Source organism: Mytilus trossulus, chromosome 11 (assembly GCF_036588685.1).
Source record: "Mytilus trossulus isolate FHL-02 chromosome 11, PNRI_Mtr1.1.1.hap1, whole genome shotgun sequence".
NCBI classification, from domain to species: Eukaryota; Metazoa; Mollusca; class Bivalvia; order Mytilida; family Mytilidae; genus Mytilus; species Mytilus trossulus.
This window is the reverse complement of record NC_086383.1, coordinates 64,516,993-64,540,164: the sequence shown is the minus strand read 5'-3', so window position 1 is coordinate 64,540,164 and position 23,172 is coordinate 64,516,993. Positions and strand designations below refer to the sequence as shown.

General features: G+C 34.3%; 1 protein-coding gene and 1 long non-coding RNA gene across 2 annotated transcripts in view; both read right to left on the bottom strand.

Moving 5' to 3' along the window:
- Positions 1-23,172, bottom strand: part of LOC134691415 (uncharacterized) — a 328,275-nt gene that overhangs the window by 52,978 nt on the left and 252,125 nt on the right. The gene's annotated exons all lie outside the window — the stretch shown is intronic.
- Positions 1-23,172, bottom strand: part of LOC134690546 (uncharacterized) — a 34,664-nt gene that overhangs the window by 2,337 nt on the left and 9,155 nt on the right. Inside the window, exon 2 of the long non-coding RNA XR_010101967.1 lies at positions 2,448-2,520. This is a non-coding gene — a long non-coding RNA (uncharacterized LOC134690546). The remainder of the gene's footprint in view (positions 1-2,447; positions 2,521-23,172) is intronic.

Here is a 23,172-nt window from a genome sequence, read left to right as displayed (position 1 = left end):
TGATTGGACTTCAACTTCATTAAAAACTACCTTGACCAAAAACTTTAACCTGAACGGATGGACGGACAGACGGACGGAAGGACAGACGGACGCACAGACCAGAAAACATAATGCCCCTCTACTATCGTAGGTGGGGCATAACAATTAAAGACTGAGCAACAGGAAACCCAACAAAAGTTGAGGGCTATCTCAGGTGCTCCACATGTGGCACTTGTATTGCTCAATAATAAGTCAGGGATGATTCCAGGTGTTTTCAAATGGGTCCCTTGAACATCAAATTGGGAATTTGTATCCCTATTGGGAATTTTGTATGCATACAATCTAAGACGAAATAATATCATTTTGCTGTAAAAACGGAAAATGTTTATTAAATTTCGCCTGATTGAAAAAGTTAACGTGATTGGAAGCAGGGAAGTTGTAATACATGAATAAACTTTATAAGATATCTTATATACTTTTTAAGATATCTTATATACTTTATAAATTATATAATCGTGTGGTCTAGTGGGACGGCTACCGTGCAGGCAATTTGGTGTCATGATATCTCAGAAGCATGGGTTAGAATCACGGCGAGGAAAGAACAAAAAATTTGAAAAAGCAAATTTTAGATCTAACATTGTTGGGTTGATGTTTAGACGAGTTGTATATACATAATGTACACAGCCAGGTATCACCATCACTGCTGGTGATCCGATGGATAAATCTGTTGTAGAGTTGTCACTGGCTATCTTATATAATATAGAAGATATCTAATATCGATTATAAGATATCTTACATAGTATATGCGATATCTTATATAGTTTATATATTATATAGTTTATAAGATATCTTATATAGTTTATATATTATATAGTTTATAAGATATCTTATATAGTTTATATATTATATAGTTTATAAGATAACTTATATAGTTTATAAGATATCTTATATAGTTTATAAGATATCTTATATAGCTCTTCATCTTTTATATAAGCTTTGGATTTCAAATATTTTGACCGCGAGCATCACTGAAGAGACATGTATTGTCGAAATGCGCATCTGGTGCAAGAAAATTGGTACCGTTAATTTTATTATATAGTTTATAAGATATCTTATATAGTGTATAAGCTATCTCATATAATTTATAGGATATCTGATAAATATACAATGTGCATACATTACTCCCAACACTTTAGTAATTAAATCGAAATCATTGTCTGTAATTTTCAAAGAAATCGAAATAGTTGAAACACGGAAAACCAAGAGGACCCTAAAATGAACTGGTTAGGAAACAGAAATATGCTCTTGCTCAACGTGGAAGTGGGGTAACAGGCGACAATAAGTACAAAGAAAAATTATATGAGATATTAACCACTGAAAAAGTCATCCATTGGGTATTTTTTCAACAGATCATCTTTATTAACTTACCTTGATTCAAATGGATTTCAAATTGAACTGGCCAATTGTTGGATTCAGAAAATCAATTACAAAAGTTAATATACTTAATTGATAAGATATTTATGCCCATAAAGCAATTGAACCAGTGAATTTTAAAATTATTGGGATCATTTTCATATCTTTTGAAACAGTTCCATAATGATGACATAGTATATTTTGGGGGGTAGGGGGAGGGGGCATTTCATGAATGGTCTATCATCAACATTATTTTCAAAAATGCTCAAACTTTTGTCTTTTGATGAAATAGAGTAAAATATAAAATAATTTCTTTTACAAAACAAGCTTTCATCAAATTACATAACCAGCTCTGCTGGGCGATCTACTTTTACGAGATCAAATACTCCCATTATATTGTAATCAATTGAAACTGGCTGCTAAAATTGTTTAACTCATGTTGACATACTTAAATCATTGTTAATAAAATGTGATTGTTGTCAGCATTCTTATCCGGTTTTTACTACGTTTTGAAGACAAACTATGAAAAATTATAGTTTTTCCGAAAATACCGACTTTTATTTTTTTTTTCCTGAATTGGGAATTTATATTCACAAACATTTTGGGGGAGGCTGGCCGATTTAAGCCAAGGGCTGCTAAGCGGCCCTAAACTGTATAGTGAAATCATCCCTGTAAGAACAAAGTTTTCATTGGTTGAATACAATGTTGACCTCTTTCATTGAATGGTTGCTGTCTCATTGACATTAAAATCCAATCTTCAATTCATACACCACAAGTGACTTCTTTGTAATGATTGCAATGGTTTGTTTAGTTTGGACTCCCTAAAGCAATTAATTACTCATGGAAAGATTGGAAGAGTAGCTTGAATAATTTCAAATCATGTTTAGATATGGTGCGGACAAAAAAGAACAGAAATAAGTGCTGGTGTAATACTCCTTAGAATTATCTCCCCTTGAAGAATGTTAACATTTACGATTGAAATTTAGTTCTGAATTTCATTTGATCAAATAAATAACCAAACGTTCCAAAACAATTTGACTATAATATTCACTTACCTTTACTAAATTATAAATCGACTGGACTTGAATCAAATATAAATGGACAGTACATTTTTTGTAGATCTTTAAACTGAAAATATAAAATAGCTCAATTACAGTTTCAGATAAATATCGGTTGAACCCTTTCTGAACATGTATATATATATATATATACTTTTTTAGCTTGTGACAAGTAACTTGTCGTGAAGATTGCATAATTAACTTTTTTTCCTACTTATAAAAAAAACAACAACTGTAAACAAGAAATAATTGTAACAGGATGCTGCTACGAAGTCACCCAAACAAAGCACTCAAAATTAGTCATTCCCACGGTCGCCTTACATTGAGCATGTTGAGCAACGTCCAATACAAATTGGTCTGGTCTAGTAAAGTGATATATGCACAAGTGACGTCTAGGTATTACACCTGTATGTCATTCAAATCTTCTTGATATCATGTACAGCAATATTCATGATTGAGGGGTGGGGATCTTGACAGTTTACAAGTTCTTAAACAGGCAGGAGATAGGGATAAGAGTGACCCTAGGGGACTAGCCTTTTATTTCATCTGATTTGTTTTATTATCCAATACAAGAATATATATGGTTAAGGGTAGGGGATCACAACGGTTTACAAGTTTTCAAAAAGAAGGGGGTGGGGTCACCCCTGTGGACTTCTTTTATATTTCATTTGATTTATTTTATTGTCCCATACAAAAATATATATGGTTTATGGGTGGGGATCTCAAGAGTTTACGAGTTCTCAAACAACAAGGGGGTGTGAGTGACACCTGGGGACTCGCCTTCTATTTCATATGATTTGTTTTATTGTCCAGTACAAGAATATATATGGTTAAGCATGTTAAGGGTAGGGGATCTTGACCATTTCCAAGTTCTCAAACAAGTGGGGTGGGGCTGACCCAAAGGGACTCCCACTTTATTTCATTTGATTTGTTTTGTTGCCCCATACGAAAATATATATGGTTTATGGGTGGGGATCTCAACAGTTTACGAGTTCTCAAACAACAAGGGGGTGTGAGTGACACCTGGGGACTCGCCTTCTATTTCATATGATTTGTTTTATTGTCCAGTACAAGAATATATATGGTTATGGGTAGGGGATCTTGACCATTTCCAAGTTCTCAAACAAGTGGGGTGGGGCTGACCCAAAGGGACTCCCACTTTATTTCATTTGATTTGTTTTGTTGCCCCATACAAAAATATATGTGGTTTAGGGGTGGGGATCTCGACCGTTTACGAGTTCTCAAACATGAGGGGTAGAGTTGACCTGAATCCCACTTTATTTCATTTGATTTGTTTTGTTGCCACATACAAAAATATATATGGTTTTTGGGTGGGGATCTCAACAGTTTACAAGTTCTCAAACAACAAGGGGGTGTGAGTGACACCTGGGGACTCGCCTTCTATTTCATATGATTTGTTTTATTGTCAAGTACAAGAATATATATGGTTAAGGGTAGGGGATCTTGACCATTTCCAAGTTCTCAAACAAGTGGGGTGGGGCTGACCCAAAGGGACTCCCACTTTATTTCATTTGATTTGTTTTGTTGCCCCATACAAAAATATATATGGTTTAGGGGTGGGGATCTCGACCGTTTACGAGTTCTCAAACATGAGGGGTAGAGTTGACCTGAATCCCACTTTATTTCATTTGATTTGTTTTGTTGCCACATACAAAAATATATATGGTTTATGGGTGGGGATCTCAACAGTTTACAAGTTCTCAAACAACAAGGGGGTGTGAGTGACACCTGGGGACTCGCCTTCTATTTCATATGATTTGTTTTATTGTCCAGTACAAGAATATATTTGGTTAAGGGTAGGGGATCTTGACCATTTCCAAGTTCTCAAACAAGTAGGGTGGGGCTGACCCAAAGGGACTCCCACTTTATTTCATTTGATTTGTTTTGTTGCCCCATACAAAAATATATATGGTTTAGGGGTGGGGATCTCGACCGTTTACGAGTTCTCAAACATGAGGGGTAGAGTTGACCTGACTCCCACTTTATTTCATTTGATTTGTTTTGTTGCCACATACAAAAATATATATGGTTTAGGGGTAGGGATCTTGACTGTTTACAAGTTTTCAAAAAGAAAGGGTTGGGGTGACTGACCCCTCTGGATTTCCTCTATATTTCATTTGATTTATTTCATTGTCCCATACAAAAATATATATGGTTTATGGGTGGGGATCTCAACTGTTAACAAGTTCTCAAACAAAAAGGGGTTGGCAGTGACCCTAGGGGACTCGCCTTTTATTTCATTTGATTTGTTTTACTTTACCGTATAAGAATATATATATGGTTTAGAGGTGGGGATCTTGACTGTTTTTAAGTTCTCTGACATGAGGGGTTGGGTGGGGTGACCACATGGACTCAACCTAAATTAAATTTGATTTGTTTTATGGTCGTGCGATCATTACTAAAAACCATGTGTGTCTGTCACTTACTGTTTTCAAGTTATAGTCATTTGAAAATTTAAAAAAAAAATCCCATAGGGTTCTAATTCATCCCTTCTGTTGGCCCCTCAAAATACACCTAAATAGACCACAAGAAGAAAAATAATTTAAGAACTGAGCAAAAACTTTGTTTAGGAGTCTTAATAGCAAAAAGTATAATTACAAATTTTGTTATAGTCTGATTTTCTAATTTTCTAATGCCAAATATGGAAAAGGTCGAGTTTGTTGTGGGCTGACATGAGATGATATACCATGATACATTCGATACTCTCTGACTTCTACGTATTCATTTAACATTTGTAAAAATCGTAGTCAGCGTTGTAAAATGTTCATTCATTCATATTAATTTTCTCTTCAACCAGAGAAAGGTAGGAAACCTTAACAAGAGTGCACACGCTGATATGTCTCGTCTTCTTTACTAATCATTGATATTATGTTGATAGTCCTAAATATAAAGCTTTATTACAACTGTCACCTAAACTTAACATTAACCAAGAAAACTAAACATTGACCAATGAACCATGAAAATGCGGTCAAGGTCAGATGACACCTGCCAGTTAGACATGTACACCTTACAGTGCTTCCATACACTGAATATACTAGACCTATTGCTTATAGTATCTGAGATATGGACTTGACCACCAAAACTTAACCTTGTTCACTGATCCATGAAATGAGTTTGAGGTCAAGTGAAAACTGCCTGACAGGCATGAGGACCTTGCAATGTACACACATACCAAATATAGTTATCCTATTACTTATAATAAGAGAGAATTTAACATTACAAAAAATCTTAACTTTTTTTTTCAAGTAGTCACTAAACCATGAAAATGAGGTCAACGACATTGGACATGTGACTGACAGAAACTTTGTAACATGAGGCATCCATATACAAAGTATGAAGCATCCAGGTCTTCCACCTTCTAAAATATAAAGCTTTAAAGAAGTGAGATAACGCCGCCGCCGTATCACTATCCCTATGTCGAGCTTTCTGCAACAAAAGTTGCAGGCTCGACAAAAACTAGGAATATAGTACTCACATATACATGTATGGATCTGGGGCCGTATGCATAAAAGATCTTAACTTAAGTATTCCTTAAACTTAGATTTCACCAAGAATTTCCTTAGTTAAGTCAAATATTTAAATGGTATGCATAAACTTACTTAAGTTTTCACTTAACTAAGGAATACTTAAATCAGAACCTTTCTCTAATTACCGTATAATATATATTAGCTCATCACATGTACTCACCCGCGTAAAAGTTTGTTATGATTATTTAAATTTATTGATCAATGCATGCTTTTATTTTAAAGAGCTGGGGTTTATTTGATAAAGGTATGTAAAACAATGAAATAAAACATAACATAGTTATAAGTATAATGATGAACAATTGGCACAAATAAGACAACGCTTTTTATGCTTGATGTTTTGACAGATGAGCATTGAAAAAAATATTTCGGTAATCCAAAACTTTCCTCTACTTAGGTCGCATTTCTTTCTAACCAGAACGTTTTCTAAACGCTACATAAGTAGAAACAAATACATCGTTTAACATGTTTAATAAGTCTTTAATGTCCCTGTTTGAACTTTCAATAAAGCAAGCACATGTTGCTGGTAACAGACTTGTTTACAAAGGTAGAAACAAATACTTTGTTTTATCAAGTTGAAGATAGAAACAAATACAGCATTTTTACTGACAAACTGCAGACGCATTTTTAGCCTTTGTATAGTTTGTCAAAGTTTATAGAAACTTTGCAAACGTATGTTTGAATGAAACGATCAAAACAAGTGCGCGCTTAGCGGTTTGAATCATTTGTGTTAAAACGTATGTTTGAATGAAACGATCAAAACAAGTGCGCGCTTAGCGGTTTGAATCATTTGTGTTAAAACGTATGTTTGAATGAAACGATCAAAACAAGTGCGCGCTTAGCGGTTTGAATCATTTGTGTTAAAACGTATGTTTGAATGAAACGATCAAAACATGTGCGCGCTTAGCGGTTTGCATCATTTGTGTTAGAAAGGATTTAATTATCTTTACAACAACATTTTTTAAACTCTAACAAAACATGATCACGGTTTCAGTGGCGTAGCACAAAACTGAGTGTAGCATAACAATACATGATCAAGGTTTCAGTGGCGTAGCACAAGACTGAGTGTAGCATTGTAATCATGACTGTGATAACAAATAATTACAAAACATGATCACGGTTTCAGTGGCGTAGCACAAGACTGAGTGTAGCATTGTAAGCATGACTGTGATAACAAATAATTTTACAAAACACTTTTTTCAATAAAATGTTCACTTATCGTTCAGCTTATTATGCGCTGCCATCTCCCTTTCAATCTTCCTTGCTTACATTTGCTTATGGTAAAAAAAAATCTATTTCGATGTGAAGTTAACATTGTGATTGCTTCCCTTTCACAACAAAAAAGGGGGAGGGTAGATTTTTTTTCCAGAAATCCATATACAAACTAGGATAATTTTCAAAAGTCCTACAATCTTTACTAAAACAAATTATTACCGGGTACATGAAATATATTCTCCCTGTAAGTGAATTTTTTTTTTAAGGGTATGCCCTACGTCTTTAGAATAAAACTGAATTGAAAATTCAAATGACGCACCGACCACCTCATCCCCCCCACCCTATTAAAAAAGAACCCCCACACACATATATATAAAATGTGGTTTTGCATGCTCTCTCTTCATTCCTTAATTCTGTTTTAACTAACAGTTGCAATTGATACCGTTAGGTGTATTTTAACTATTTTAAAAAAATGTGCAGAGTAAACAAAAGAAAAATAGTACCATGAATTACATGTGTGTAAAAACTGAGTACTTTTTGGTATACATAACAACGAGATTGGGAAATAGTATATATAACTACCCACTGTTATCTCTTGATTATACGTGATTTGAAGAAAATAACGATGATCTTTAATACTTACTTATTGTTTAGCAAAATGAATAATTAGTATTTAATTAGCTCTTCATCTTTTATATAAGCTTTGGATTTCAAATATTTTGGCCACGAGCATCACTGAAGAGACATGTTTTGTCGAAATGCACATCTGGTGCAGAAAAATTGGTACCATTAATGTTATTAGTACTGATATATATATATATATATTAATCAATCAAATTGTAGGTTACACATTGATGTTCTACAAAAAACGCAAACTTTCGACTGATTTTTAGCTATTTTTGAAAATTTAAGGTCGCTCTATAGGTACCTTAGACTTAAGTGTTATCTTATGCGTTTCCTAATTAGTATAAGGAGTTTTATGCATACCACTTAAGTTTTGTGGGCGTGACTTAAAACAACTAAGATATTACTTAGGAAATACTTAGTTTAAGATTTTTTATGCACACCACTCAGATAAAAAAGGGCGGTGTTTCCTTAACTTCAGTGTTTACTAAGGAAAATCTTTAGTAGCTTTATGCATATGGGCCCTGACGCATGTCTGGAGAATACTGATAAAAGCATAACGTAGAAACTGCTGTCATGTGTGTGTATTGATTTTACTTTCTGCATAGCGCAGAATCCACGTAGTAGTATTTGTGATTTGCATTTTCAAAACCAACTTGAATTATTTGATTAATCGATGCAAATTCAGTACATTTTAATTCAAGCTGTATGCTATCAAAATAGAACAGCTCAAAATTTCAAAAGCATCTTTCTATTATTAGTTTTCAAACACCAGTACTACATTATCTAGAAGTAGGACACTTTTCCTAGTCTGTCTCACTTCCGGTTAGAGGCCAATGCCTTAAGAAAGTTTATTGCTATAGCAAGCTATAGCAAACTTTCCAAAAATGAAGTAAATGTAGTAAGATATGATGGGTGTTTTATAAATTGAATTTTAAATAAAAATGGACCTTTCTATGAATAATGGAGGACCTTTAAGTATCTTTGGTCAAAGGTCCTGGACCTTCCATTGCTTAAAGTAAATTTGAACCCCTAATTAATATACAACTTGAACATTTTTCTTCATAAACAATTCAATGATACAATATCCCATACATATTATAGAGAATAATACATGGCAAAATCTGTATCATATGTCGTATCATCCTGAGACACCAATATCAGCCCAAGGGCCTTCAAGCCTGAGGGATGATATTGGTCGAGGGCATGTGATACAGATTTTGCCATGTTTTATACGCTTTATCATATATCATACAGGAGTATTATATTATATGAACTGTTTTTTTATCCATAGCACTGGGTTACCTTCAGTTCTACTTTTGTCTTTGGCCTTAAAAGGACTGCTCAATTACTTATCCAAAGCACCTGGGTTACCTTACAATTTGCGTGCTGTTGTTTTAAAAATATTTTGTTTATTATTGTATTTTTTTGTGTGTTTTGTAATTTTTATAGTTGCATATATCTGTATATATATATATATATATATTATATATATATATAGTGTGCCAAAAATATGAAAAGTAGGGGTGTGATAAAGGGTATGCGATAAAGGGTGTGCATTAAAGTTGCGTGATATGGATTTTTTTATCAAATATTCAAAACTACTGTATTTACTACTAAACTGTACGGTATGGGTTTTTGCTCATTGTTGAATGCTGTATGGTGACCTCAAATTATAACACTTAAGTAAATTATCAAAAATGTAGCAAGGTGCATTTTGAGGTACTGTAAATGACCACTACAATTCAGGTGCGTTTATTCTTCCACTGTCAAAACCACAAGGAGGCGATACAACTTGAATTAGATGGAAGTAAAGGAAGTCATACAGCACCAGGGATATTTCAGTTGTTTTCAAATGGGTCCTTTGACCATCAAAATTGGGAATTTTCATCCAATTGGGATTTTTTTTCTACATAAAATCTTTAATGAAATAATATTATTTTCCTGTAAAAACGGAAATTGTATCAAGTTTCACCTGTTCCATAATGTGTGGATAACCTTTTTCATCATGAATGATCTATCAACATGTATTTTCAAAAATGCTCAGACAGTCAGACTTTTGATTTAAGAGCCAGGCAGAATTTTACATTTTTTATAAACATATTATAGAACCGGTTCTGTTGGGCAATCTGCTTTTACGAGATCGAGCCCGTTAAATTTATCAAAATTTATAAGTTTTACTCCCTACCGAGGTCTGTTTTTACTAGTCCGAGATAACTCTGACGTCCGATGGCTGTTTTGCCAGACAAGCTGAGGCCGTGGGAAGTCACAGCTCGTCCCATATCAAAACGTGGATATTTGCCCACCCAAAATAGATGTGCTGCTTTGACGCTTCCGGAGCCGACTAAGTGCCTTTTTATTATATAAATCGGGCATCAATCTCTTCATTTTTCATTTATCTCTACATTTATGTAAGTTTCACGTACCTGCCAACCTTTATTTTTTCATAATTAGACAGTTTTCAAAGTGACCCATCCAATTCTGCATTTTGCCTTTCATTTTCAAAGATTATCACGTGACCACGAGAAAACAGTGCAAATGACCATTATGTAACACCTCCTTCATTTACAATGCAAGTTACCCAAATGTCCGAGAGCTTCCGATTGTAATCGTGGTCGGAGCTAAATGCTAATTACCGATCTCCTGTTAAGGAGGTGAAAAAGCGTGGTTGCTTCTAAATGTTAAACATCGATCTCCTATGAAGGAGGTAAAAAAATATAAATATTTGCATATTTGAGTCTCGAGGGCACAAACTCTCTCGTAACTTGACGTCCATTTGAAAGTGAAAGTCAAAATGCAGATTTCGATTGGTCTCTCTGAAAACTGTTAAAATATAGACCCCAGCTTGTCTGGCAAAACAGCCATCAGACGTCAGAGTAATCTCGGTCGAGCTTTTACATGACCCATTTTGACAAAAATCATCTATTATCGATATGCTTTTACGAGATCAAATATTCTCATAGCATTTTCTTCAATTTAATTGAAGAAAATGCTATGGGAGTATTTGATCTAGTAAAAGCATATTTCATTTAAAGGTCTGCTTTAACGAGAACAAAGGTATTGAGAAACGTCTCAGAAAACCACATAATAACAATATTATGATAACATACCTTATCTTAGCAATCTTCCGTTTACATCATTCTTATTCGGATCTTAAAACACTTTGAAGACAAATGGAGAAAATCATAATTGCCTAAATAGGCGACGGAATTCCTGAAAAATCGATTTTTTTTCATTCTTTTTTCTGAATTGGGAATTTATTTTCACAAAATTTTTTGGGGCCGCTGGAGGAATTGAGGGCCGTTAAGCGGCCCTAAACTATATAGTAGAATCATCCCTGAGCACAGATGAAAATCTAGTATTACAACAACCAGAAAGACCATATAAAATATACTAGTACCAATGCTCAGGAGTCATTTTCTTTTTGTTAACGATCGGCCTTTATCTTGAAAATATGTAAACAAATAAATGAATGAAAGAAATGCTACCTTTCTTAGACTTAGTGTAACAGACAAAATTTAAAAGATAATGAATAGTTTTATTAATTCTGAAATCTTTGTAGCTATTCTTTTGCAGGCAGTAACACGAGGTATGTCACTGACACTGGTTTCAAGTATAGCCAGTGCCATTGGTGTGTGGGGGGGCATGCGGTCCCCCCTCCCCCCTTTTTTGTGGGAAAAATTTGGTTATTTAGGGAATCCCTGGAGCATGACTGGAAGCAGTCCCCCTCTTAGGCAGTCAGTGGATCCGCCACTGCTTGTAAACTATGACTATTTAGTATAACATGTGTGTATATTTTACTGTTGTTTGGAACTAGGACCACCGAGGGACCACCACTGCACCAGCTGAGAGCATTTCAACTTGCACGTCTTATTTTAACATACTTCTTTGTGTATTCACAAAATATTGGATATATCTTCGAGTATGTTTGACAAAACCGTCTATTCTTACCATTTTCTATCCAATCGTTACAGGAAACATACTTTGACAGGCGGCGGGAAACTACTGTACTATGCATAATATACAACTCGTTACAGGACTTGTTTCCGGAATTTTTTCTGATAGGATTTTTTTAAAGTAAGACAGCCTGCAGTCTTACTGGTTGATCCAGGGGTACGTAGAGGACGTACGCTACACGATCGTCAAAACAGTTTCTCATTGTTCTCACGATTTATATGATTTTAAAAATATAAAAAAAATCCGCTCTAAATATGTAATGTAATTATTGTTCCGTCAGTTACTTTGTTCCGGCGGAACTTTTCAACTAGTTATGATCAGTTATTTCGTTCCGATGGAAAAAAGTCGAAAAGTTCCGGAAAAAAGTAGCTAGTTGAAAAGTCCCGGAACAATGTAGCTAGTTGAATAGTAAACCCGAACCCTAACCCTAACCCTAACAAAGAGGAACTTTGTGACTAGTTAATGTATCACACTACAAAGATGTTTTCACTCCCATTCAGACAACTTTAAACTGATGTATTTCATTTCATCCTTCTTTAAATTTTATAAACGAGGTACCAAAAGAAAGAAGAAAGATTAATCTTTCAAATTGTGACAATTTCATTATGAAATATAATTATTACATAATCAATTGTAAATGTAATCAGTTGCTATATTGTGATTTCCACACTTGAATGAAATTAGCTTCTTTGTTATTCATAGCATCACAAAACATTTTATAGATTCTTGTACAACACAGCTTGACCTCCAAAACTTTGTCTCAGATTTCCAAAAACATCAATAGAACAAATTTTATACCAAATTAAATTTAGTGATCTCTTGTGAATTGATGTTGCAAACTTCATTGAAGATTTATGAGAGAATGAAATACAATAGGAAAAAATCTGAGACACAGTTTTTGAGGTCAAACTGTGTTGTACAAGATTCGATAAATTATTTTGGGACACTATGTAATAATTATTTCATAATGAAATTATCATAATTTGAAAGATATATCCTTCTTCTTTCTTTTGGTACCTCATTTATTAAATTTTAAAAAGGATGAGAGGAATTACATCAGTTTAAAGGTGTCTGATTGGGGATGAAAAATCTTTGTATTGTGCTACCTTAATAAGTTCCGTTTGACTTTTGTGGCTAGTATCTTTGTTCCCCTTTGAAAAGGTTCAAAGATAATATGTTGCGCATTTACTTTACATCAATTCTTCAAATGGAACTTTCAGTGGCGGATCCAGAAATGTTCATAAGTGGGGGCCCACTGACTGACCTAAGAGGGGGCCCGCTCCAGTCACGCTTCAGTGATTCCCTATATAAGCAACCAAATGATTTCCCAAAAAGGGGGGGCTGGGTCAGCCCCCCCCCCCCCCCCCCCCCCTAAATCCGCCTTTGACTTTGTGACTGGTTGACAATGGTTGATAAGTTCCGTTGGAACTTTTGGGCTAGTTTGTTAGTTCCGGTTTTGACTTATTTGCCAAGGAGGAACTTTGTGGCTAGTTGATAAGTTCCTTTTGACTTTTGTAATCAGTATATCAGTATCTTGGTTCCCCTTTGAAATGTTCAAATATAATATGTTGCACTTTTAGTTACTTTGCATCAATTCTCCAAATGGAACTGTATGCCTGGTTGAAAAGTTCCGTCGGAACTTATGTGCTAGTTTGTTAGTTCCGGTTTTGACTAATTTGGCAAAAAGGAACTTTCTAACTAGTTGATATGTTCCGTTGGAACTTTTCAACTAGTCACTTTGTTCCGGTGGAACTTTTAAACCAGAGGAAAACAAAATAACTGTTAATAAGTTCTTCCGGAACTTTTCGACTAGTTAGTTCTTTCCGCCCGGAACTTTCCAACGTCGGAACAAAAAAGCATTTACAAATACACCTTATAAAAGGAGCCTCCTCATGGGGTTTTTGATTATGTGATACATATTGCGGCAAAAACTGTTTTCTGTTCTTCTGTGTGGTAGGTCTCTCTATTTTAGATGTTCTATCATGTCACTAACGCTTGAGGTCTTTCTGTTTCGGTTAGTGACATATCTAGCAGCCCTTCTCTGTACTTTTTCTATTTTGTTAATATCCTCAGTAAAGTAAGGGTCCCAGACTGAACAGGCATATTCTAGTGATGGTCTGACTAAAGATTTATATGCCTGTTCCTTTACTGAGGTGAAACTGATGTTAAGATTCCTTCCCAGAAAACCTTGTACTGTTGGCTTTATTATGTCCCACCTACGATAGTAGAGGGGCATTATGTTTTCTGGTCTGTGCCTCCGTTCGTCCGTCCGTTCGTTCGTCCGTTCGTTCGTCCATCTCCAGGTTAAAGATTTTGGTCAAGGTAGTTTTTGATGAAGCTGAAGTCCAATCAATTTGAAACTTAGTACACTTGTTGCTTATGATATAATCTTTCTAATTTTAAAGCCAAATTAGACATTTGACCCCAATTTCATGGTCCACTGAACATAGAAAATGAAAGTGCGAGTTTCAGGTTAAAGTTTTTGGTCAAGGTAGTTTTTGATGAAGCTGAAGTCCAATCAACTTGAAACTGAGTACACTTGTTGCTTATGATATGATCTTTCTAATTTTAATGCCAAATTAGATTTTCTACCCAATTTCACGGTCCATTGAACATGGAAAATGATAGTGCGAGTGGGGCATCCGTGTACTTAGGACACATTCTTGTTACAGATGGTGTTTATGTGACTGCAATTTTAGGTCTGATTGAATTGTCACGCCTAGGTATTTTGCCTTATCAACATGTTCAAGAATGTGGCCATGTATAGAGTGTAGTTATATGCGAATGGATTTTTATTTCGGCTGATGGACATAACATTAATACACTTAATTGTCAGGGTGAAAAGCCATTTTCCATGTATTTTCCCAAATGCCTAGTGTGTCAAGGTCTTTTTGTAGGGTTTCAAATAAAAATAGACTTGGACCCAGAACAGATCCTTGAGGCACTCCTGACCTCACATGGACATAGCCTGAAGTCTCACCCTCTAGGATAACTGCTTGGGTGCGACATGATAAAAAGCCCTGTATCCATGCATTTGCTTTCCCATGTATCCCATAGTAATTTAGTTTGAGTGTTAACAAGTTATGACTGACTTTATCAAAAGCTTTAGAGAAGTCCTTTATAAGTACATCTGTTTGTTTTGAGTTTTCAATATTTATAGTAACATCGTCTATGAGAAACAGATTCCACCACCAAATCTCCTGTAATACGATATTTATCCACTCTCGACAGTTAAATTTCATAAGATATCTTATTAAATATGTAAGATAGCTTTAAAAAAAAATATATAAGATATCTAATATATTAAGTGAGATATCTTTTAAAAATATATGTTATATTATATAAGATATCTTATATATTATGAGATAATTTGAGATAATTTGAAATTTGAATAAATAGCTAAACTGCTTAAGTGCCATAGGTCTGTGTTAGCTGGTATATATGCCTTGTTTACCAAAGTAAAGATGATAGTGCATTATGTGCAATGGTATTCATGTATTACAACTTCCCTGGTCTGAATCCAATAACTGCTTCAATCAGTGTACAGGTGAAACTTAATATACATTTTCCGTTTTTACAGGTCAGGAAAATGATATTATTTCGTTTTAGATTGTATGCATAAAAAATTCCCAATTGGGATAAAAAAAAAATCCCAATTTGATGTTCAAGGGACCCATTTGAAAACACCTGGAATCATCCCTGCATTCCAAAACATTATTTGCTTTGCAGTATGAAGATCACATAGAAAAAATTAACAAAAATCTATCATTTGGTCGTCAATCGGCAATACTTATACAAATAAATTATAAGTGACCGCTGTCGACAATTTATGGAATTATAACACAGAAAAACACACAAAAAAATAATTACAATTAAAAGAAAACAAAAAATAAGCCGGGGATTTTGAAATAAGGTGGAGGGCAAAAAAAAAAAATGTCCTGTCTATAAGTTCAATGACACTCCGGAAGACGCCTGCTACTAAAAATAGTACTCTAGATAGATGCTGATTTTCTCTTAACTAAGAATTTTATGTCATGTCAATGTTGTTTACTTTTTTACTTTTTTTTTTTAATTAACAATGTTTAACTATTATACATCAGAAAAAGACGAATGATTTGTGCCTAAAGTTTTAATTGTTGTTTTAGGGTAGGTGTTGTCATCCAGAGGAAATAAATCAATAAAAGAGAGGCGAAAGATACCAGAGGGACATTCAAACTCATAAGCCAAGAACAAACTGACAACGCCATGGCTAAAAATGAAAAGACCAACAGACAAATAATAGTACATAAAAAGTTCAACAACATAGAAAACTTAACACTGAGCAACCCCATAAAAACTGAGGTTTATATCAGGTGCTCCGGAAGGGTAAACAGATCCTGCTCCACATTTGGCACCCGTCGTGTAGCTCAGGTAGCAATACACAGTTAGGAGTTTAGTTTCGCATTAAGGCGCCTGTGGATTTTTCAAATAGGAAAGTTATTGTGTAATAAAATTATTTTTTAGACAGATTAGTGCTAATATAGCCTTCAAAGATGGTTTATATCTTTATAAGAGCATCAAGATTATTTTTTACATGTTTTATGGGCTGTTTTCTGTTTGACCATCCGTTTTTTCATAGCTAGACGGCCATCGGTCCAGAAATTAATGTACTGTTTACAAACACTCTATTTATACACGAAGTTTTTGACGCAATTTTACAAAAAAATGAGATGAAAGATATATGATTTTCATTGGATTTGCTGAAAGATATATGTACACAGTTTCAGAAAAGGTATTTCTTCAAACGATTGAAATTCTACTTTTAGCCAAATTTTGGGGAAACTTGTGACATCTTTCCACCCTTTTTGCAATATTTTATAACAAATAAATGCAGATTGTTGCCATGGATACACCAAAATGAAATTATATTTTACCATTTTATATACTAGATATAAAATCTATGGAAGATTCTGATTACATACATATGCCCATATATGACAAAAACAGTAAGCTTGATATTGCAAGATATCAATGAAAAAGGGTTGGTAAAATTTATAAGGACAAATTTTGGTATTTTTTCCTAACTGTTTATTGCTACCTCATGTTAGTACAAATCCGGTAATAAGTCTAATTCGGTAGGTTTCATTTGGGACTTTTTTGTCTAGGTCACTTTACTGGATCATTCAAATTGCGTGTGCAATGAATAAGGAAGTATGTATTCTTATTTAGTTGGACCTTTAAATAGATTAACCTTTCAGTGTTAGCAACCCATTGAAATAGCACCGATAGTTATTTCAAATCATTCATTGCGCGATACACAAAGACGATTGAAATACCTGTAAGACTTTTCTATTTGATATACTATGATTTAAATAACTTAGTAAAATAATAACTTGAATAGTTGTCTTCTCATATTCCAGAATGAGGTGCTCAAAGGGTATACATACTTGTAACTATGGCGTATCATAAGGGTCAAAAGTATATTTTGTTGCAAAAGCTTTATCTTCAATTGCAAATGCTATATTAAATACTGCAAATGCTATATAATTAGTGCAAATGCTATAATAAATACTGCAAGTGCTGTAATTATTATAGCAAAAGGTATTTTACCTGTATTTGTAGCAAATGCTGTATACTTACGTATCAAAAGGCTCAAAAGTATATAATGGTGCATTTGCCATCACAAATGTAGCATTTGGACTTATAAGTATAGCATTTGCACTAATAGTTTTAGCATTTGCCATCATAGATGTAGCATTTGGATTAATAAGTATAGCATTTGCACTAATATTTATAGCATTTGCACTAATCAGTTACCATTTGCAGTTATAAATATATAGCATTTGCAATAGTTCAAATTATTTAAATTTTCAAGAATTATAGAAACGCCTTGTTCAATTTCTTTTTACTTGAGACTCCACCTATTTCTAAATTTACCTCAGCCTCTTTTAATTACATGTTTGACATGGCAGAATAAGAACTCTTCTGACATTATTCCTGTAAAATTGGTACACTTCTACAACATGTGCAGCGTTTTTTTGTTAATGGCGTATATATACAAATAATTTGCACGGATTTCTGAGCGTATTTCAAAACATTGTTAATGACAAAGTACGTGCTTTAGACAATGACGATGCTTCCTTTAATTTTCTGGATGATGCATTGAACTGGGTGAATGCAATGTATATAACATTTTCAAAACATCTTTTTGAGAAAGTAAAATACATACAAACTACTCATTGAAGTATAATTACTTCGAAAGGGAGTTATAACAGCTTGAATTTTAAAATTAAAAGGTCTATAGTAGAGGGTTAAGTATGTTTTTATTTTTTAAATATAACGTCCAGAGAAGGGGGTACAATGTAAAATACGGGTGTCGCCCCGATATTCCGACACCTCATTAGTCCGACACTCCAATAGTCCGACAAAGTTTAATAACTAATACAGTAATAGAAAATCTTCTTCATGAGGGTATGAATGGTGTTAACGGAACAGAGAATAATGGGTGAACAGATACAGAATAGAGAAAAAAGGACAAAGAAATAAAGAAAAGCATTTGATAAAAAGCTAAAATATGAATTAAAATGTACATACAAATTAAAGTATACAGAAATGTATGACCCCCCTTCAAATCCAGACCCTCCTTCGTAGAATCGTTGTTGACATGGTATTTGAACTACTCTTTTTTATATTAGTATACCACAATAGATACATGTAATACCAAACCATCTATCTGGTATTACTATGAAAGATATACCATGACTTGAGAACCTTGCAAGTTTTGATAAACATATACAAAATGTGATCTATATGGGAACACGTTGTACTAATTAAGAAGGATATGTCATCAGATGTGGAGATGTCTCTCGTCATAAAAAATAGTGTTTACATTATAAGGGCTCGGATGCAGTAAAAACTGTAAAAAGTGTCATTTTACCATAAAGTGGGACTATTGTATCGAAACATTAATATTTACATTCATCTATTATACTATACACGAAACAAAGATCAAAAACTTTAAAACAAACAGAGAGCTATCGAATTGTTAATTAATAATACGCTCAAAAATAGGCAAGTTTAAGTTTAAACTGTGACATCGGTAGTAAAATTGTCAGTCAGTGACAATTTGTCTATACAAACAAGTGTGGACACAGATCAGTGTGAATAGTACGTTTGGATGTTTGACAGTGTTTTCTGACAAAAAGAGTTTTCTGGTTGTCCGCATTGGGTTCTATGTTGAACTGTTGTGCCCAGTGACAGTCAACCCTGTACCAAACACTGAAAATGATAGTCGTACATTCAATATTGTGTTTTACCGTGATCAATATATATAAAATGATGTGGTATGAGTGTCAATGAGACAACTGTTACTCTCCATCCAAGTCACAATTTGTAAAAGTAAACCATTATCAGGTAAATCAAGCCTGTCATGAAGGAGACATGTTACTTTTAATCAGTGCTGACCGATCATATATTTTATTTAGCTAGACATTGCTTTCAATATTAAATCTACATATTTGGAAGAGATATATAGCTGCGTTTTTTCATGTCAGTTATTCGACAAAACTTCACAAATAGATATAGGAAAATGTGGTATGAGTGCCAATAAGACAACTTTCCATACAACTAAAAATGTATAACAGTTATAGCTCAAGGGACGACCTTCAACACAGAGCCTTGGCTCATACCGAACAGCAAGCTATAAAGGGTCCCCAAAATTACTGGTGTAATATCAACGGTCTAATATATATAAAAACCAGAAACGAGAAACAATTATGAACCACATAAACAGACGACAACCATTGATTCACAAAGTGTGTTCGCTACTCCGCATCTCAATTATTCTAAATCATGTATTAAACGTTCTTTTTTCACTAATACATATCTACCAACCAACCTTGATAAATTGCATTATCTGTTCTTAGTCATTCGATGGACAAGGTCAAGTGATTTTAATATATATTTACAATGCAAGTGGATATAGAAATATGATCATTTGGTCCGAGTGGCAGTAAACCCTTGCCAAAGTTGGACATCCGTTTGGTTGTGCGGGATGCAACAACAAATGTCACGCAGAGTGGTGTATATAGAGAGTAACACGCTCTCTGCGGGTTTAAAACCATTGCAACAACTTTTTGAGGGGCCGTCGGTGATTTTTGTCTGAGTATATTGGAGTTGATACACATACTTATTGCAACTGCTCAGTTATCCTTGTTCTTCTTTCGTTGTTTGTGTGTCCACTGTCCTTCTGTGGTGTTCTAGTTCGCGGTTCTTTTTATCTTGATCTATTTTCTTTTTACTAGATCTTCGGTTACCACCTTTCGTTTCAAGGGATTGATTCATCACTATTAACTACACAAATAAAAATATTCGAGTTGGATAACTCTATGTACCCGCCTTCTTTGGTCGTAACATTTTCTACCTCTTGTACATGTATCACTCATCTGAGTTTTATCTAATTTTGTAGCGAACATTAGCGACTAATGTAGCGTCAGCGAAAAATTATAAAATCAGGAGACACATTCAAACCCAGGACCTTAAAAAATTAGGTGTGGACGAAATATGTGCTCCAAAAAGATGAGCGATTCCAGATTCTGTCAATTTATTAAGACACCCAACCGTGCGATTTGATGAATATCGTGGTGACCAATCTGACATAGATGACGACACTCAATATAGGGGTTCCGATTTTATATCGCGAGCTTATTTTAAAATTCCCCAAAACATGCTACTTTTATAATGGTTGGGGGAGGGGCAAGGCTGATAAAATATAATAAAACAAGTTACAAAATACAAGTATGACAGATATGAACCAACGACACCCACTTAACTACCAGCTATACTGACTTGGGACAGGCGCTTTAAGAATGTGGCGGAGTAAGTTATTTGAAATCACCAACCCTACCCAAACCTGGAAAATGGTGTAACAGCACAACATCCTGAAAACCAACTATATCAAGAATGTGTCCATAGTACACGGGTGCCGAAATCACACTATCACTTTCAACTTAATAAAAAAACTACCTTCACCAAAAACTTCAACCTGAAGCGGGACAGACGAACAGACGGACAGACAAAGGTAAAACAGTATACCTGCACAGAGGGTATAGATTGGGTCAACATTAAGATCAATCTAATTAAATTGCATTAAGATATTACAATACTAGTATAATATAGTCATTATTATATCACCATAAGCCTCAGTCAGAGTCGGAGCCAAAACAAAATAGAAATAACTAATATATTCGTGTATCAAAGACGGTGACGAAATGTCATCATTTCTTAATTGCGATAATGGAGTTCGGCAAGGAGAAAACCTTTCACCTTGCAGTGTACTTATAAAAAAGAAGATGTGGTATGATTGCCAATGAGACAAGTGTCCACAAGAGACCAAAATGCTACAGACAGTTTACAACCGTAGGTCACCGCACGGCCGTCAATGATCTTGAAGACTTATTTTTAGAGAACGATGTTCCCCACTTGCAATGTCATAAGCCAATTGTCTATGATCTATCAAAGCTCTGTTAGCATTTGAAATTTTTTGTCTAAATGTTGTACCATACAATGTTCAAATCGAACAAATCCGAATTGCATAAGTTTAAATGGATTGAACATGTTTAATCCATAGTTGACAATACTGGATTTAACTTCATATGAAACACTCAATCATTTTTGTAAGGTTTTGACGGTCGTTGTTCTTATTACTTGAAAAAAAAAATACATATTTTTTAACTGAAAACTATCCCCTTTTTATCTCATCTGGCCCAAGGGGCCAAGTTTGCTTTTCTCATCACTTGGCGTCCGTCGCCCGTCGTTAACTTTTACAAAAATCTTCTCCTCTGACACTACAGGGCCAAATTTAACCAAACTTGGCCACAATCATCATTAGGGTATCTAGTTTAAAAATGTTTCCGGTGACCCGGCCTACCACCAAGATGGCCGCCATGGCTAAAAATAGAACATAGGGGTAAATGCAGGTTTTGGCTTATAACTCAAAAACCAAAGCATTTAGAGCAAATCTGACAAGAGGTAATTTATTAATCAGGTCAATATCTGTCTGCCCTGACATTTTCAGATGAATCGGTCAACCTGTTGCTGGGTTGCTGCCCCTGAATTGGTAATTTTCAGGAAATTTTGCAGTTTTTGGTTATTATCTTGAATATTATTATAGATAGAGATAAGCTGTAAACAGCAATAATGTTACAGCAAAGTAAGACCTAAAAATAGGTGAACATGACTAAAATAGTCAATCGACCCTTTAAGGAGTTAGGGGACGACCATTTGATATTCTGGGGGGGGGGGGGGGGGCAGGAGGATTTGTTTTTGATAAGTTATTTATTTTTGTAAACTGAGAGGACAGATTATTCATTTTCTGCACTATTGAAGCAAGATTTTTCATTTTCATTAAAGCAAAGGACTGATTATTCATTTTCACAACTACTAGTATATTTATGATATTCGAAAAACATACAATTTTTAAAATATTTGTTAATTTAATATGAATAATACATGTATTGTTTTACATTGTCTTATCGGGGCCTGTTATAGCAGACTATGTGGTATGGGCTTTGCTAATTGTTGAAGGCCGTACGGTGACCTATATAGTGGAGTGACAAAGTCGATGAATTTTCAACTTTAATGGACCACCCTACCTGCAGACTAAATTATACATTTTTGGATAGAGAAATGATTAAAGTTTAATGTTTGCCTGGTCGTAGAATCGAAATATGGTGCATTTTTTTTAATTTGGGGTTAAAGTGCAGTGGTCGATTTTTTCACCGAAGTACATTTATTTCACACGGGGTCATGAACAATCAAAAAAATAATATCACATTTGCTTTAATAAACAAAATTTAATTCTTAAATGAAGCAATAAACTGTAACAATTCACTATCCAAAAAAATAATTAAAAAAGTAAAAAAAATAGCGATTTTAAAGAAAATTCAGATCAGCAACAATGTTTACACACAAGATAAACATGTTTATGACCTTTAATTGGTATTTTTTCTCCGCATATACATTTTACGATGTATTTCTGATTTATACGTTTTTTCAAATTAAAAGACAGTAAATTATGCTTCTGGTATGGTATATGCCATTTGTCAGTGGCAAATATTTCACCAAAGGTATGTGAATGAGATCGAAACAATCAATTCCAATGCGTCATTGTTATGTGTACTCCAATAAAAAATACTTAGTGTAAGGATAGAAAAACAAACTTTTCCCCTGTTGCAGGACAGCTATGCATACATGAAACCCATAAAACAAATTAAAAGTGGTCAGTCATAAAGGGCAGTTGCCAATGCAAAACAAAACATACACAAAAACAAATAACCAAACAAAATACACAGGTTCAAATAATCGCATAGTCGAAGTGATATTAACCACAAAGAAACCAACTG